This window comes from Artibeus jamaicensis, unplaced genomic scaffold (assembly GCF_021234435.1).
Source record: "Artibeus jamaicensis isolate MK-2021 breed Jamaican fruit bat unplaced genomic scaffold, CSHL_Jam_final contig_3230, whole genome shotgun sequence".
NCBI lineage: Eukaryota > Metazoa > Chordata > Mammalia > Chiroptera > Phyllostomidae > Artibeus > Artibeus jamaicensis.
The window spans coordinates 1,677,025-1,694,132 of NW_026521764.1; positions in this window are offsets into that span (position 1 = coordinate 1,677,025).

Consider the following 17,108-nt stretch of genomic DNA (forward strand, 5'->3'; position numbering starts at 1 on the left):
TGTGGATGGACCTTGAGGACATTATGCTAAGCCACTTAAGCTAGTGGCAAAAGACAAATACAGTATGATTCCACTCACACAAAGTAGTCAAACTCACAGAAACAGAAAGTAGAACGCTGGAGGGAAGGGGAATGGGAGTTGTTTAATGGGTATAGACTTTCAGTTTTGCCAGATGAAAAATCCCTGGAAATCTGGTTCACAACACTATGAAATGTTAAAAGTGGTTAAGATGGTAAAATTTGAGTGTTTTTTTTTTTTACTCCAACAATAATAATTTAAAAAAAAAAAGACTGCTACAGTGGCAGAAGATTGGCAGTGGCAACTTAAAGCCTACCTCCTGACTCACGCTGCCCCATGCTGTGCGGAGTGCTGTCCCGCTGCAGGACACTGGCCACCCTGGGATGTCCCTTCACCACTCTCCAGGAGATTCCCTTCCCTTCTCTGAAATGATGGATGTTCTCTATCCTGTGCCTTCCTCTTTCTTGGCTTATTCACTCATTTGTACAGACAGTGTTCTCCAAAAGCTTCCTGAGAAGGGGAACTTTTTGCAGTTTTTTAAGATGTGCCTGTCTGAATGTATCATTTTTTTCACATTATCACTTGACTTATAGTTTGGCTTGCTATAAAAATCTAGGTTGGAGGTTAAGTGCCCTTTGTATTTTTGAAAAGTATTGCCCCGAGTCTCCTAGTTTCTAGTGCTGTTATTGCAAAGTTCAAAGTCCTTTTCATTGCTGATCACTTTCTGTGACCTGTCTTTTCTCTCTGAGAGCTTGTAGAATCTTCCTTATTCTCAATGTAATAAAATTTAACAATTATGCTGGATGTATTTTTTTCCCATCTATTGGGTTGGGTAATCACTGGGGGCCTTTAGTCTCAAAATTCATGTCCTTTAATTCTGAAAAATGTTCTTTTCTCTGTGTTCTCTATGCACTTTTTCTTTCTGGGACTTATGTTGTTTGGTTGTTTGGATATCCAGGTCTCATCCTCTAGTTTTCTTATTTTCATTTTCGTATTTTTGACTCTTCTTTTGATGTACTTTCTTGAAATTGCCTCAACTTCTTATCCAGCCCTTCTTTTGATTTTTTAAGTTCTGATGTGTCTCCAATATCCAGTGATTATTTTCGTCTCCGAGCATTACTTTTTATAGCATCCCATTCTTCTTTCATGGAAGAAATAGTTTCCCTGAGGATATTAATGTCAGCTTTCTTCTAACTGTACGATCTGGTTCCCTCAGTTGATATTTTCTGTTTATTTATGACTTTTTCAAGTTAGATGCTGCCTTCACGTAGCTGATTGCCTGCTCACATTTAAAAGAAGGGAGAGAAGGGCTAATCGGAAGCTTTTGGCCTGAGGATGGAGTTTGCTGACTGCGAGCTTCACTGTAGAATGATCTAGGCAATTCAGTGGCCGTATCTTCACATCTTTCTGCGTGCACAGGTCAGATTCCCTAGGGCATACCTTTCTATTCCTACGTGAACAATGAAGGCCTGACTGCTAAGCTCAGGGAGCCAAGTGGGAAAGAATCTGCAGTATGCATGTACATTATTATGTACATAATCCCGCCCTTCCAGTACAGAGATAGTGCCTTCACCTGTGCCTTGCATTCCCAGCCCAGACACCCTGCTCACCGCATCCTTTATTCCCCCTCCTCACTGTCCTAATACACTGAGCCTTTGGGTGCCCTGAGTTAGAGCAGGCAGCTCTCAGCTTTCTCTTTGGTCAATTTATGGTTCTGCTTTCCTATGTCTATTGTACCAGTTGCCACTTTTCTACCTGCTTTTCTGTTTCCAAAATGTTAAGAGTTTTTGATTCCTCTTTTATTTGTTCTACCTTTATAAGCTTTTTACTTAAAAGCACATCCTTTCCTGTAGTTTTAGTGGGAATTTTAGAAAGCAGAAAAATTACGTGTTCAATGTGCCATATTACCTCCAAATTCCCCCAAATAAATTTATTTTTTTTAAATCAGAACACATTGTAACATGTTCCTATTTCTGGTGAGACTCTATATAGGCTGAGAGATACATAAAAGACTTCTGGGTAAGGGTACTCTGACTTTTCACTTTGTGCCTTTCTATACTCGATGACATAGATAATTTGTAAAAACAAACAAACAAACAAACAAAAAACTTGCTTAAAAATACACTTTAAGGGCCTAGCTTTTAAAAAAACAACAACAGACATGTTTAAGAAGAAGAGGATGTCATAGGCCAGCACAAATATCCCTGAACTCGTTACTGCTCTAGTTTGTCGATGGCAGCAGACAGTGTGGGAGCAGTTGAGTAGCAGGAAAGCAAACAATGCTACATTCAGCTTTAGAGGTCTTGGAAAACACTCCCACACCTGGGCCATTTTGCTTCCAAGTATGGAAACAACCTAGGTCTTGACTTCCAATCCAGAAAAAAGAGGAATACGGAGAATCGTAGCAGGCCAGACCACCTTGGCTCCTTGAGTACTTCTGACCAGACTTGCCCACTGCACTTAGCATGTCCTCACCTATCCCCCTGTTCCCTCTTCCCCACCAGCTCAGCAGTACACTGTGGTTAGGCTTTCCCAGTTGAATGAAGCCCTGACCATGTCTGTCTGAGTGATTCACATATCTCCTAGCCAAAGCTGCTCTGCATTGGCTCCCATGGAGCCTTCATTCTTCTAACAAGCATTTGTGGTAGCGGAATATCATAATGATTAATACATCCAGACTGATTTGGTTCCAGTACAGACTTTCCTAGCAAATTACTTAACTTCACTATGCCTCAGCTTTCTCACTTATAAAATGAAGGTGATAATACCATCTGCCTGTAGACTACTGGAGGGCTAAGTAAATGGACGCTTGTGAATGGTTATTAATCACCTACCCTGTACCAGAGATGATAGTTTTGGGACCTACGGATATAGACAGAAGTCACCCGAACAGATTTCTGTTCCCAAGGAGCTTATAGTTGAGTAGAAATGATGTGATTCTATTAAAAACATAACATAACAAAACAAAACCATATGCTCACAAATAACAAATAGTAACTCACTGTGATAGGATCCACAAAGGAAAAATAAAAGGTAAAGGTTACAACAGGGAACTGCTTTTCAACAAATTTGTATAGCTCAGGCAGGAATTTAGTGGTTATATAGAAGTTACTCAGAAAAGGCTTTCTATTTGCTTTCTACAGTAATAAAAGAATTGCTTATATTTACTAAGCATTAAGTACAAAGGCATTGCATACCTTATCTTGGATAGTCCCTAGTTGCACACTACCAACTTTCTGATTCTTAGGGACAATCCCAGGTGCCCCAGGGCACATCTCCAAGCCTTCTCCTCCTCAGGCCAACGTGTGTTTAGCCTGCCAAACACACACTGTGTGAAGGGGGGTACCCTTCAACACAGAACCCAACCACCTCCCAATCTTAGCTCCTGTCTAGATGTAGGTTATCAGTTTGCAGTAATTATTTATGATGATATGAAGTCCCTGTGATGACCAACCAAAAGGTCTCAAAGAGTACCTTAACACTATAATCCTCACAGGTAAAGGAATACAAGGGGCTATGGTAGCTATGGATTTCCACCTTCTTTTCCTAAGTTATCTACAGTTCAAGCATTGATACAAAACAAACCATGATCATCTGTGGCTTTCAGCCTGACTCTCCCTGGCTTTCATGGTCAAAGGGATTTCCCCAGCAGTACAGTAAAAGAGAGAGAGGAAGGATAATTTACTAAGTACTTCCCTTCCCTACAGTCATGAGGCCCCTGCTATTTCCTGTCTGAGACATTCAGGTTAGGAAGTATCGCTGAAGATGGCCAAGATGAAATGTAGAAGTAACCTTATGAAAAAGATAACGTAAAAGACACACATGTATATACATGTGGCCCAACTAAATGTAAGTATATGAAAGACAGGCCTTGGGCAATTGAACCAGATGAGATCAGTGAAAAAGAGATTTAAGGAAGAATTGAAAATAAGCTTCATTCATTCATTCATTAAACACAATTTTTGAGGATCTGCTATGTGCTAGACACTGGAGGAACAATAGTAAGCAACATCAGTTATGTTACCTGCTCTCGTGAAACACTAGGGTGGGAAAGACAGAAATTAATCACGTAGTTATTCAAATGAGTCTATGAATTACAAATATATATACACACACACACACACCAGAGGGAAATGGTTCTAGGAGTGCCTGTAACAGGAACTCAACATACTGGAAGCAGCTGGGAGAAGTTTTCTTAGGAAAGTAAGCTTTGAGTAAAACCTGAAGGGTAAGTAGGAGTTGACTGAGTAAAGGAAGAAGAGAGAAAAGATGCTCTGGGCAAAAAACCTGCATGTGCAAAGAAAGGTCCTATAGCAAGGAGGAGCTGACCCAGGGAGCTTGAAGAAGGAGCACAGAGAAGAAAAGAATGGTACAAAATAAAGGAGCCAGATCTTGTAGGGTGCTGGAGGTCTCATAGTGTTGTACCTCCAACCTAACAGTCACAGGAAGGTGCTGAAAATTTCTAACCAGGTGGTAGAGAGAGAGAGAGAAAAATCACATTGTGAAAAGTTCAGTTTGAGACCAAATAGAAAGTGATGGTCCAAGTGAGAGAATATTAGAAACTTACAAGGGAAAACTGACAGGACTTCCTGAGGATGACATATGGGATGAGGGAGAAAAAGGTATCAGCAACGACTCCTAGGTGTTTACTTGAGGTTTGAGGAAGAGGCAGTAGCATTGGAAAAAGCTGGGAGGAAGGAAAAGCAGGTCAGGTACCGCACCTTGGAGTTGAATGGGCGAATCTATCTAGGGTGTATCTCTGTGAAGCTCAATATTTGAGCTGCTTTAGGATAGGAGAAAACACTAGAGGATGCTTCCCTCACCCTTCCCTTCCCCAGTAGGCCACTGCTTTCATGAACACAGTGCTGGTCCAGGAGTCAGGAAACTCTGGATTGATTGGACTTTGCCACTGAGTAGTTATATGGTCTCAGGCAAGTCAATCCACCTCTCCAGATTTCAGTTCCCCTTCCTCCCATATCAGAGCCTCTCAAAGTGTTTACTGCAATGCACATTTATGAGCATTTTTCTCCACTGGACTATGAAAAAGTATAGATTAAAAAGAGCTCCCTAAGGCCATACAGGTAATAAGAGCCAGTACAGGGGCTCAGATGCAGGTTGGACTCACCCTAAAACTGTAAAAAATGAGTGACAGAGGAGACAATGGAGAAGGTTCCAAACAGAATTTCTACAGTATCAGTAGTGATATGTCTTGATGTAACAGGGTCAGGTTTGGGGAGAAACTCTAGCCTTCCCTCTGTCTCCTGGTTGCGTAGTGCACAGTTAAGTTTCATTACTTCATCATTTCCTCTATTGCCCCAGAGCAGCACCACCACACACTCAACCAGAGACATTTCACAAATTAATCCTAAAAGGATGCCTAAAATTTCCCTGTGGAACCCACTGCAAGGACCAAAGTCTCCCTCAGTTCCACCCTGAAGCTATTTCTCAATCCTGATACCAATAAAAAATTTTAAAGAATTTCAGGTTGTTGACTCTAGAAACCACAACGAACTGCAATTGAACTTTTAAAAAATGACTTTGACATAACCTGTCATATGATTTATGAGATGCTTTCAAGAAAGTCTTGGAAAATTAAAGAGAGTGCTTCAAAAGCATCAAACTCCCAAGAAGAAATTATTTGGTTGGCATTGATTTTAAAAAATTATCCACAAAATTTAGCTCCGAAGTAAATCTGAGTTTCCAGGGCACTTGGTGTTTTTGAAGGTCTTCATTTTTTCCTGATGCTTTTTGATGGGCTTCTGTTTTTCCAACAAGGTTTACATTCCCTTTAGTATCTAGTACATGTTAAACATCTAGCATAGTACCAGGTACACAATAGTAGTATTGAGAATAAGCATTTATTAAATGCTAAATACTTTACATATAATCATGTTATCTGATTTGGTCTTCACAACAAATGTAAGTGGAGAAGCTGAGGCACACAGTGAACGGCAGGACTGGAATTCTCACCCAGTTCTGTATGAGTCCCAATATCTGTGAACCTATCACCCACACTGCACAGCTACTGGACCAAAGGGCTCATCTCCTTTCTTCCTGTTCTTCCTCTCTTTCCCCAATGCATTTTCATGCTCTCATAATCACTGGTATAGTTATTTTCTACCATTTTGATCACTTTATTAAATGACTTTAAACAGTTTATTGTAACTCATAACAGCACTTTGAATGGAGAAACATGGGTACTGTTATTGTCATACTTTAATGCTGTTCCTTAAAAACACACAATTCCACTCTCTCTATATAGATATAGATATAGATATAGATATAGATATATAGATTTTGCATCTATGTGTATATATACAATTATGGGTATATATGCATATATACACAATTTAGTTATATATATAAAACAGCCTTAAGGGAAGAAGTGACATTTCATATATCATTTAAGGTGCTCAGGACAGAACTGAAAAGCATTCTATGAGAAACAAAGGAAAGGCTTCACAACTGTATGATTTCAGCAGCCAGAGCTGAAGGATGGACTAAAACATTACTCCACAAAACATATACTATATCATAATACTAAGCAAAAAATATTGTACACCCAAAGAAATAAAACAGATTATAAAATATGGAAAATTTAACAGGCAAAACTGCATTATAAGTAACATTTAAAAGTCATCATTTTGCAAGCCATTGCAACTACTTAAATCATGTAAAACAAACATAAAATGACCCTTTTAGGATCTCAGTGATATAATTTTATCTTTAAATATTTGTTAAAGCTTGTTGTTATACTCAGTGTCAAGTTAGATGAGCATATACAACATGGACCAAGTTTTATTTCAAACACTCTATTTCTAATTAATCCTTACAGGTATTATGCTTAAAGTTGTGGTTTTATCCATGGTTTTAAAAAGGTGTAGAAGGGTGTGTAGAATTTTCACATCTATGTCTTTGAGTAAGTAATTAGACCATGTTGAAAGTTCCCAGGTCTGGTAAATGAGGTTTAGAACATTTTGGACTTGTAGAAATACCCACTGATAACAGTTGACCAGAGTGTACTGTTTTCAAATGTTTATCTCATAAATCGTGTCTTTTTCATTCTTCTAAAGTAAACACACATTCGCTGACACCCTCTCCAATTAAATAAACTTGATTATATGCCTGGCATAATATTCAAATGTATGGAATGTGTTAGTGATAATTCCCCATGGGAAGGAGGGTGTATCCATCAAAGCTCATAAATTTTATATTATAAACCTAGTGCTTTTGGATATTTTCCTATATGTTCTTTCAGTGTAAAAATAGAAATCTTTTAATAATCTAAACAATTCCAAACAGTTTTAGCTAATATTAAACTCATTTTAATCTAGTGATAAAATCCTCTGCCCAGAGCTCCTTTTTTCTGGAATTCCTTGGCTGTTCTTATGACCTGTTACAACACCATCTCAAAAGTAGTTTTGCCATGTTGAATTGAGTCCCATGGTCTAACAAACTTTTTCTTTAAGAAACTCAAGCAATCAAATTGTACATGATAAACTTAAGAGGCCATTTTTACCAGCCTGGATTAAGAAAAATAATAATGTAATAATTCTCTAGTAAAACTTCATAAAATGGTACTAGATAAATTAATTTTGATCAGAAAATTGACTCACGGATCTAAACTGAAAAAGGAAATCAGACATTGAAATGTAATTTGTATGAGAAATTGTAGGGAAATGGGAGGGCACATGATGATGAGAGGAAAGAGAAATAGTGTAGAAGCCAGTGATTCTTATCATTCAGAGGAATTATTTCACAATACTGACAATAGAAGGAATTGTTAAAGCAATTCTCATGTGATCATCAAGTCAGCAACAGCTCTGCCACTTTGATGTTATTGATAAAAAGCTGTTATCTTAAGGGAAAACTGTGACTTGCATATCAGCAGATGAGACTCTAAAGTACCTGAACATTTTTAGACAATCTTAAATGCATTCTCTCGTTGATAAAGCAATTCTATTACTAGACGTATGCCAAAGGATGTACTCATGTAAATATGCAAGAAAACCAAAGCTAAATAATGTTTACCATGGTATTGTTTGCATAGGAAATGACTGGAAATTACTTAATGTCCTTCAATAGAAGACTGGCTAAATAAACTTCTGGCTAAATATTACTTCTTACAGAATATTATGAAGCTTTTAGAAAAGAATAAAGTAGGGGTGTGTGGGTGTAGAGAAAGATCTTTGAAAGCACTAAATTAAAACAAAAGAAACAGAGTATTATATGTAAAATAACCTCACCTTTAATAAATTAAACTAAATAAAATATGTGTACAGGTTATAGATGTCAGTTTTGAAGCATTTCCTAATGTATGTTTGTTCCCTTATCAGCAAGCTTATTTCTCTTCCTGAATTCTGTGCTTCCTATTTAAACTAAGCCATAGCATTAGAGTTGGGAGGGAGGAGGATATGCCACAGAAGACCCCAGCACAGAGGAAGGAGATATAAAATAAAAGTTCAACCTTCATTATCAAAAAAATGGGGGAAAAGCATTTGATAAAATCCAGCACTGTGTTATGATACAAATTCTCTGCAAAGTGGGAATAGAGGGATCATATCTCAATGTAATTAAGGCCATATATGACAAACCCACAGCCAACCTCATATTCAATGGGCAAAAAGTACATACATTCCCCTAAGAATTGGGAACAAAACAGAAATGTCTGCTTTCACCACTTTTAATCAACATAGTACTGGAAGTCCTAGCCATAGCAATCAGACAAGAAAAAGAAATAAAAGGCATCCAAACTGGAAAGGAAGAAGTAAAACTGTCACTATTTGCAGATGACACAATATGATTCCACCAAAAAACTACTAGAACTAATATATGAATTCAGTAAAGTGGCAGGATATAAATTAATATCCAGAAATCAGTTGAATTTTTACATGCCCATAATGAACAATCAGAAAGGGGAATTAAGAAAACAATCCCATTCACAATTGCTTCAAAAAGCATAAAATACCTAGGAGTAAATTCAACCAAGGATGTATAAGACCTATACTTGGAACATTATAAGACACTGAAAAAGAAATTGAAGAAGTGAAAGCATATACCATATTCATGGATAGGAAGGATTAGCATCATTAAAATGTCCCTTCTACCCAAAGCAATCTACAGGTTCAACACAATTCCTGTCATGATACCAATGGCATATCTCACAGAACTCAAACAAATATTCCAAAAATTTATATGGAACCACAAAAGGCCCCAAATAGCAACAGTGATCCTGAGAAAGAAGAAAAGAGGACCACTCTGATAATGACCCAAATATCTTTTGGTTTGGCTAGTGACTTTGTTTTTAAGTCCCTGCCTGGGAGAATCTTGGGTCACAAAGGTCTATTTAACTTTTGAACACACTCCGAGAACAAAAGGGGAGGTGCCCTGGTGTACATACTCCTAGACATCCCAGACTCGGGGCTCTAAAGAAGCTATTGGTATTATTATGTCTCTAAAACTGAATTCACTCCCCATGGATGAACTGCTTGTTGCCCTGAATCAGACCTAGGAATCAACTTCCAGAATCTCTCCTAAAAGCATGAGTTTCGGAATGTGACAAACTTGGGTTTGAATCTGGCTTTGCTATCTCCTAGCTGTGTGATTATGTGTGAGTTAACTGACTTCTCTGAATTTTAGTGTCCTATCTATAAAAGGTAGGTTATTGATTTGTATGAATGAATTTGTTCAACAAGTGTTTCTTGGCTACTTCCTATGTGCCAGTCACTGTGCCAGATGACAGAGATATAAAGATGAACAAGATAAAGTCCTCTACTTGCCAGAAGTGCCCAGTCTCATAGGGAAGACACACATAAACCATCATTCTAATACCATGTAATAATTCCAATGAACACACAGAGAGTGGTGGCATCTCACCTGGAGTAGAGGCTTAAAGCAGTCATGCATACCAATTTTCCTCTCCTTCTAGTCTGATGAGAGGGTTACACTTCTCCCCCCTTGTATTATAGTTAGGCATTGTAACAGAGCTGGCCAGTGGGATGAGAATGGGAATAACATGGTCAGCTCTGGGCCGATACATTCAACTGCTAGTATGATACTTTCAGGACTCTCTGATCCTGCCACCTCAATCAGAGAAGCCAAGATTTCTGGATGGTACAGTTACAGGATGGTGACACCTCCATGAGCTCCTTCAGGCACGTCACTGAAGGGCATTGCTCAAGAGAATGACTTAGACGTGAAGCAGACTTCAATTGACCAAAGAGTGAACTTCTGTTAAGTTGCTGAGATCTGTGGTTCGTAAGTCACTATGACATGATCTAGCCTCACTAATTCACAAACCAGCCTGCAAGAAGTATTCTGAAAGAGCCAGAGGTTGGCTGAGTGCTAACTGATGCATGAGAGAGGATCCAGGGCAAGAGGTGAGGAAGGACTATCAAACAGAGAGTGGATCAGAGCAAAGGCCTAGATGGTTGCAGTGGTCTGGTGAGGTGGGTAATTTGAAATGGGTTGTGTGTGCAGGGTGCAAAGCAAGTAGGAAAGGGGCAAGAGAGGGACTGAAGCCATAGAGGAGACCGAACTGTAGAGGGCCTTGTGGGGCATATTAGCATGGCCTTCATTCTGAAAGACATGGGAACCATGAAAGACTTCTAAGCAAACGAGTGACATGCTCATCTGTGGTTATTTTTGTAGAGGAAGGATTGGGGCAGGACTAGAGCCAGGAGACCAAAATGAAACTGAGCAACTTCTGGAAAGTACCAGCTGCAGTACCTGGCAGACAGAAGTATAGCAATTCCCTTTTCCCTTCCCTTGCCCATATTTTCAAGTAGTTTCAAAAACCAGCCAACCCTGTAGAATGACAATCTTACTTCTAGGACTGTTTAGAGGTAAGTATTTCATTATGTAAGAATGGGTGTACGAGATCATCTCCTGCAGCCTTGCCTATAGAGACAGAAAACTGACAAGGACCAGGCTGTTCATCAGAGGGAACTGTTCGAATAAACTGTGGATGTATTCAATGAAAAGATTTGTTAACTCATCCGGACAGGGTATTCATGATATAAACTAAATGAGAAAAAAACAAGTTGCAGGGTAATATATATTGTACAATTTCATGACTTTAAAAACAAATAAATAACCCAACCCTGTATGTGTCATCATGGTGCCAGTTCATGTCCATCCCTGGAGCCTGTGGCAGGTATGCAAGGTGACAGCAGCTGATAACAGTGGTCAAGAAATAGTTACAATCAGCATGCACCACTTCCATAATTTTTTAAAAGTAATAGAGAGATGGAAGGAAAAACACTGCCCCGGAGAACTGGAATTGGTAATGTTCTTCTTATAGTAATTGTTATCCACTGCAAAGGCATAAAAAACCAGACTTTCGGCTAGAAGATTCCTCTTCCAGCTGGAATGTAACTGTTTTTAAAGATAATGCCCTACCTGGAGTTCTCTGTAATTACTGATTGTGACAGACTCTCAGGAGATTCCAGCGGATCCAGGCCTCCAGCGCTAATTACTCCGCGATAGGAAGCCCTGTTCGCTTTTAGGAAATGAATGGAACTTCCCATCAGGATAAGCAAATAGGCTGTGGGGAAAAAGCAGCCAACCTTACAAAAATATTTATTGGCCTTAAAAGACCAAGGGCATGCAAATCAAGCTGAATCACTGAAAGTTCTTTGAGGTGCTGATAAATTGAATCTAAATGAAAGCAAAGCACTAACTAACCTTGGGTTTAGAATACCTGTGCTCATTTGCCAGCCTACTGTCCCAGGCACTGTGAAAAATAACATCCCCCATCTTCGAAGATGTACAATCTTAGGAGATACTGGAACGCTGTGAGAGATCCAAGTAGAAATACCCACTGACCAGTGAAAATGTCCAGACTGCCCGTTCAGAATACAAGGGAGAGACTAGAGCCACGACGTTAACTCGGGAGTCATTTGTACGAAAGAAAAAGTGTAAATAAAGCCTCACAGGTACGAGCCGACCACTGAAGGCACAGAACAGAACAAACGGTTCCTGGGACAGCTCAGTGCGCTTCGTAAAACGTGCAGTGTAGAGGGTTGGTTAGAAGCAGAGTCTTTGGATTCCAGTTTTGGCTCTACCCTTCTTCTGGCTGCTGTGCTTGAGTTCATTACTAAACTTTTTAAATGCTGTATTTTTTTCTCATCTGAAAAATACAGTTGCTATCATAAACGCCCTTAGAAAGTTGTAGTGAGGATGAAATGAGGTAGTATCTGCAAAGTACTTAGAATGCCTGGCACAGGACTGAGAAGCAGCCCAAGGAGGAAGGAGGGAGGAGCAGCAGGGAGCAAGGAGGCTCTGAGGCTGAGCAGGGAGGCAGGGCAGGAGTGTCAGATGTGCCTGAGGGAAAGTGAGATTAGGGCTAAACCGCTTCCACTGGATTTAGCAACAAGAAACTCACTAGGCCTGAGCCAAAATTCTTCAGGGTGGAAGCCAGGCAAACTGTTTCCAAAGCAAATTAAGGAAGCATTGCTCGCATTCCGACAGATCCAGGAATCAAGTGATATCTTAAAAGAAGTTTAAAGGGGGTAAAAGTACATTTTTTATTTCATTAATATCTTTCTGAGCATCAAAGCAATACATAATCAGTGCGGAAGACAATTAGGGGGAGAGTGCTCGTTTCACCTTTCTGAGATACCTGTACACGTGTTTTCTCTGTACATGTATGTATATCAGGACGTGGCCACAAACAGTTCACCTACTCATGTGACAGGCACAGTCTGTATTTGCTCAAAATTCTGAGAACCTAGTAATTGAAGACGCTCAAGGAAAACTTAGAATGTTCTTATGATACAAGAATAGACCAAGCCTTTTTAAAGTACACCACAAAATCCAGAGCCATGAAAGAAACGATATAAAATCTGCTTCACGTAAATCTAAACCTATAGCATAGCAAAACAGCCACTACAGCGTAGTAGAAAAATGAATGATAACATTAAAAATACACATGAATATCTAAAGTTTACCTTTTGGTAAACTTCAAATCAACATAAAAAGAATTAATAACCAACAGGAAATCAGTTAAAGGATATGAATGTAGAGTTCACCAAAATATGTATATTTTGTAGTTTTAAATATCTGGCTGGATTCTCTGTCTTACTTATACAGGAGAGATACAAATTAAAACTACACTGAGGTATTTTTTTCCATCGTCAATCTGGCATAAATCAAGACTGATAGTATTATGCGCTGATGCAAGTTTAAACAAGTGTTCTTCACACCTTACCAGAGGAAGTATTAAATTGGTACAACCTCTATCTGTGTCAAAATTGCACATATCCTTTGAGTTCGTAATTCCATTTCTAGGTAACTATTCCACTAATATACTCACTTGTGTGAAATCACATATTGGCAATATTATTCATTGTAGCGTGATCTGTAATAACAAAAGGTTGGAAACAACCTAAAATTCCACCCCTGGGAGACTGGTTAAATAAACGGAATACAAAGGCTAAGAGGAAGGAGACATCCTTAGGTCCTGAAAAGAAATGACTGCTAATGCACATTCAATAAAGAAAGCAAGGTGCACAACAGTGTAATTAGTGCACCGCCAATTACATAGAATAAAATTAAATCACAAGAAATATGAATGTTTTGCTTATCAATATATGGAGTATTTCTAGGGGGAATTACCAAAAAACAAAACAAAAAACGCCGTAGGAGTAGCTGTCCCTAAAGATGTAACTTGTTTGGCTTGGACAGAGTGGAAGTGACTTCATTTTCACTAAGTACCTTTGGTACCTCTTGAATTTTGTGCCATGGGTATGTGCTACCCATGCAAAAAATAAAAAGATAATATTTAAAACAAAATTAAATCCATAAGCCACTTTATTTGTCTTTATTTTCACGGCCATTTGTTTTTAGCTGTCTTTCTCCTGCCTACTTCGTCTGCATTGTCTACTTTGCTATTTCCCTTTTCTTTCCTTTTTTCTTTGCCCTGCATCTGTCTCATAAACAACTAAAAAAAAAACCCCAAATCATCTGCTGTCAATTTAGGACATAAAATATACCATAAGGGTACTTTGTGGGTGTGATTTCATTTAATTCTCACAACCACCCCCGGAAGGGAAGTTTTTTTCTGCCACAATTTACAAATGAGGAAACCCAGGCACAAGGAATTGAAAAGCCTTGCCCAAACTCAAGAGTAGTAAACAGGATTTAAACCAAATCCGTCTCTGAAATCCAGGTTTCTTTTAGTAAACTGTACTGCCTGCAACATGGACTAAATATACATACATATTTATAAATTGTTGAATAAAGTATTATCGTCTTTGTTTCTCATGTAAAAATCAATTGAGCTTAATATTGTATAACCTTTTAAAACACACATACAAAAATAAATTTATGAACTAAAGTAATTTTTATTCCTAAACTGTGAATTATTTTCAACAAATCACTTGAAAGGAGACCCCGCCTTTTATTGATTGCACAGCCCTGAGCTGCCAGCAATTGTTCAGAACTCTGCTGCTGTTCACTGACATTGAAAGACCGAGTCCCCAGAAAACTCTCAGTTGCAGATAGAGCAGTATGAATGCTTCTTGGGCCAGTCAGGGTGCTAAGCACATCACATAGGTTCCAACAACTAACTGTACGACATGAAGTACAATTGTTCCCTCCCATTTGACCAATGAGGAAAGTCAGTCTTGGATATTTGATAATTTCCTAGTGGACCACAGCCAGTAGGTTACAGAACAGGGCTTTGAACTCAGGCAGTTTGGCTCCGAAGCCAGTGCCGTCACAGCGCTGCCTGGAACTGATTACTACAGCACATGATACTGCCGCAGAGCCAGGAGAAAAGCCTTCGCTATTCCTGGAAACAGGTCAGTGAATGCTTCGCGGGGGGTCCAGGCACAGTCTGAGTCTTGATGAAATTTCAGAACAGAGAGGCATCACACGGCATCCGTAAGATGTCATCCGATCCTGCACTGAAACTGTTATGAAAAGACTTACATACTTTAAAGAGGAAAAAACACTGTAGCATAGAGCCTCTGGGACTGCCTGGGAGCTCTGCCATGCGGTGGAACCAAGTTTCTGTCAGGGAGTTTTACATTTTACTCAATATTCTGAAGTTTGGCTGTGGCACAGTCAAGTGTCAACCAGGTTCCTGTCATCAGACAGGAACTGGATTAGCAGTTAGCAGGATTGGATTTAATGACACTGTTTTCCTAATGCAACGTCCTAGACATGTGCAACAGAACGTAGCCGGGCTGAGTCAGAAGAGGATGCAGTACAATAAGAGCCAATGCCAAGAATAACAGTAAAAGAAGTGATTTCTTGTGCATTCTGGTACAGTTAGGAGCTTGTAGATTGATGACCTAAGAAGCAACCCTTTGGGGACCTTATACACACTGGAGGGCTCATCCTGATTACTAAAGGCCTAAAAGCTGGACTTGATTCACCAGCTGTGGTTGGGAGAGACAGTGACAAAGCAGAAAGCTCTAGGCCCGTGGGCTGCTGCCCTGCTGTGTCTAGTTCTCTCATTCTGACCAGCCTTCTGTCCCTAACTGGGCCACGGCTCAAGGACAGGCTCAGCCTCTGCCCTATCCAGGCCCTGGCGAGGGAAACCCAAGGGCTTCTAATTCTGTAGAACACAAATTCCACCTTGCACACATTCTGACTCTCCCAAGCTCAGCTGGTAGCCTGTGCCTACTTGTTTATACAAATAGCAGCCTTCATTTTGAGACATAAAAGTGGCATGCTTTGGCCAGAACAATTTCTTTCCTTAAAAGGGGTTATGGCCAATTGCCTTGGAAATGTAAGATCAAATCCTGCTTTTGATACATGGTTTTCCTGCACTCCCTGAAGAGTACCCATATAATGACCAAGCTCTAGACAGCGCAGATTTTTATTTTCAAAACCTCTCTCCGTGCCCTTGGGTCCACTGATTTGCTGGAAGGTATTTAACAACTAGCTTTCCAGGGGTCCTCGTTTGTAGCATTTGCCAATTTCTGTGGTATAAACACTTCCACAGGGTTTCATATTTAGCTAATAATAGAAATTGCTGAATGCAACAGAGGAAAGAAAGGGAAGGATTAAGTCAAGGAACACGAATGAAGAAGTCATGTTCAAAGATAGCGGGGTGGGGAGGATTGAAAGTGGAAGGTAGGGGGTGGGCAGGGCAGGGGACAGTAATGGGGGGGAAATGGGGACAACTGTAACTGAACAACAATAAAAAATTTTTTTAATATTAGGAAGAGATGAGCACCGTTGCTCTCGACCCTGAACCAGCCAGCCCCATCACACCTCTGCCTGGGCTCCGTCCTGGTCTTGGGCTGAGAGGGCAGCTCCTGAGCCTCTGAGCCCCCCTCCCCTCCAGTCCCCACATGTCTTCCCCTTCCTCACTCAGACGAACACTTCCATCATGCCACTGCCCTTCTCTAACCATCTTCCTTGGCTCTGTATTCCCTTCACTTCTTCCTTGCTCTCAGAACTACCCCCATAATCTGGTCCACTGAACGAGAGTTACAAGATATAACCAAAACAAATACAAGATGCTCAATTAAATTTGAATATCAGCTGAACAAGGAGGACTTTTTGAGCATAAGTATGTCCTCTGCAATATTTGGAATATGCTTATACTAATAATTATTTGCTGTATACCTGAAATTTATCTGGGCATCCTGTATTTTTTCTGGCAACCCAATTCCTAATCTATCCATCATGTTTTGCCTCTCCACCCAAACACCGGCAAGCTTCTTCATGATGCCAGGAGCCTGCAGGATCTTAAGTAAGTCATTTAACCTCTCTGAACTTTGGTTTCTTCACAGTGGGAAGCGAATAATGGCCACTTCCATAGAGTAGGGTTTAAATAAACTATTGTGTATAAAGCATCAAGCCCAGCACCTGGTGTTCAACAAATACCTGTCTGATCTAACACGTTAATCCTCAGTTACTCAAAATATCTTAGGAGGAAAACTATGCTCTGGTTGTGAAATCCACAGGCCAGAAGTCTTCCTAGGACATTGCCTTGTATGTCCAAACTCTCTAAAACAGGTACCTGTAATTATACTTTTAAAAGGATGACGGTGAGGTAGGGAGGGGAGGACTCTGAAGTACCCAGTAGCTAGTTCATCGCAGCATCTCAGAGTCCTGAGGACAGGCCTTGG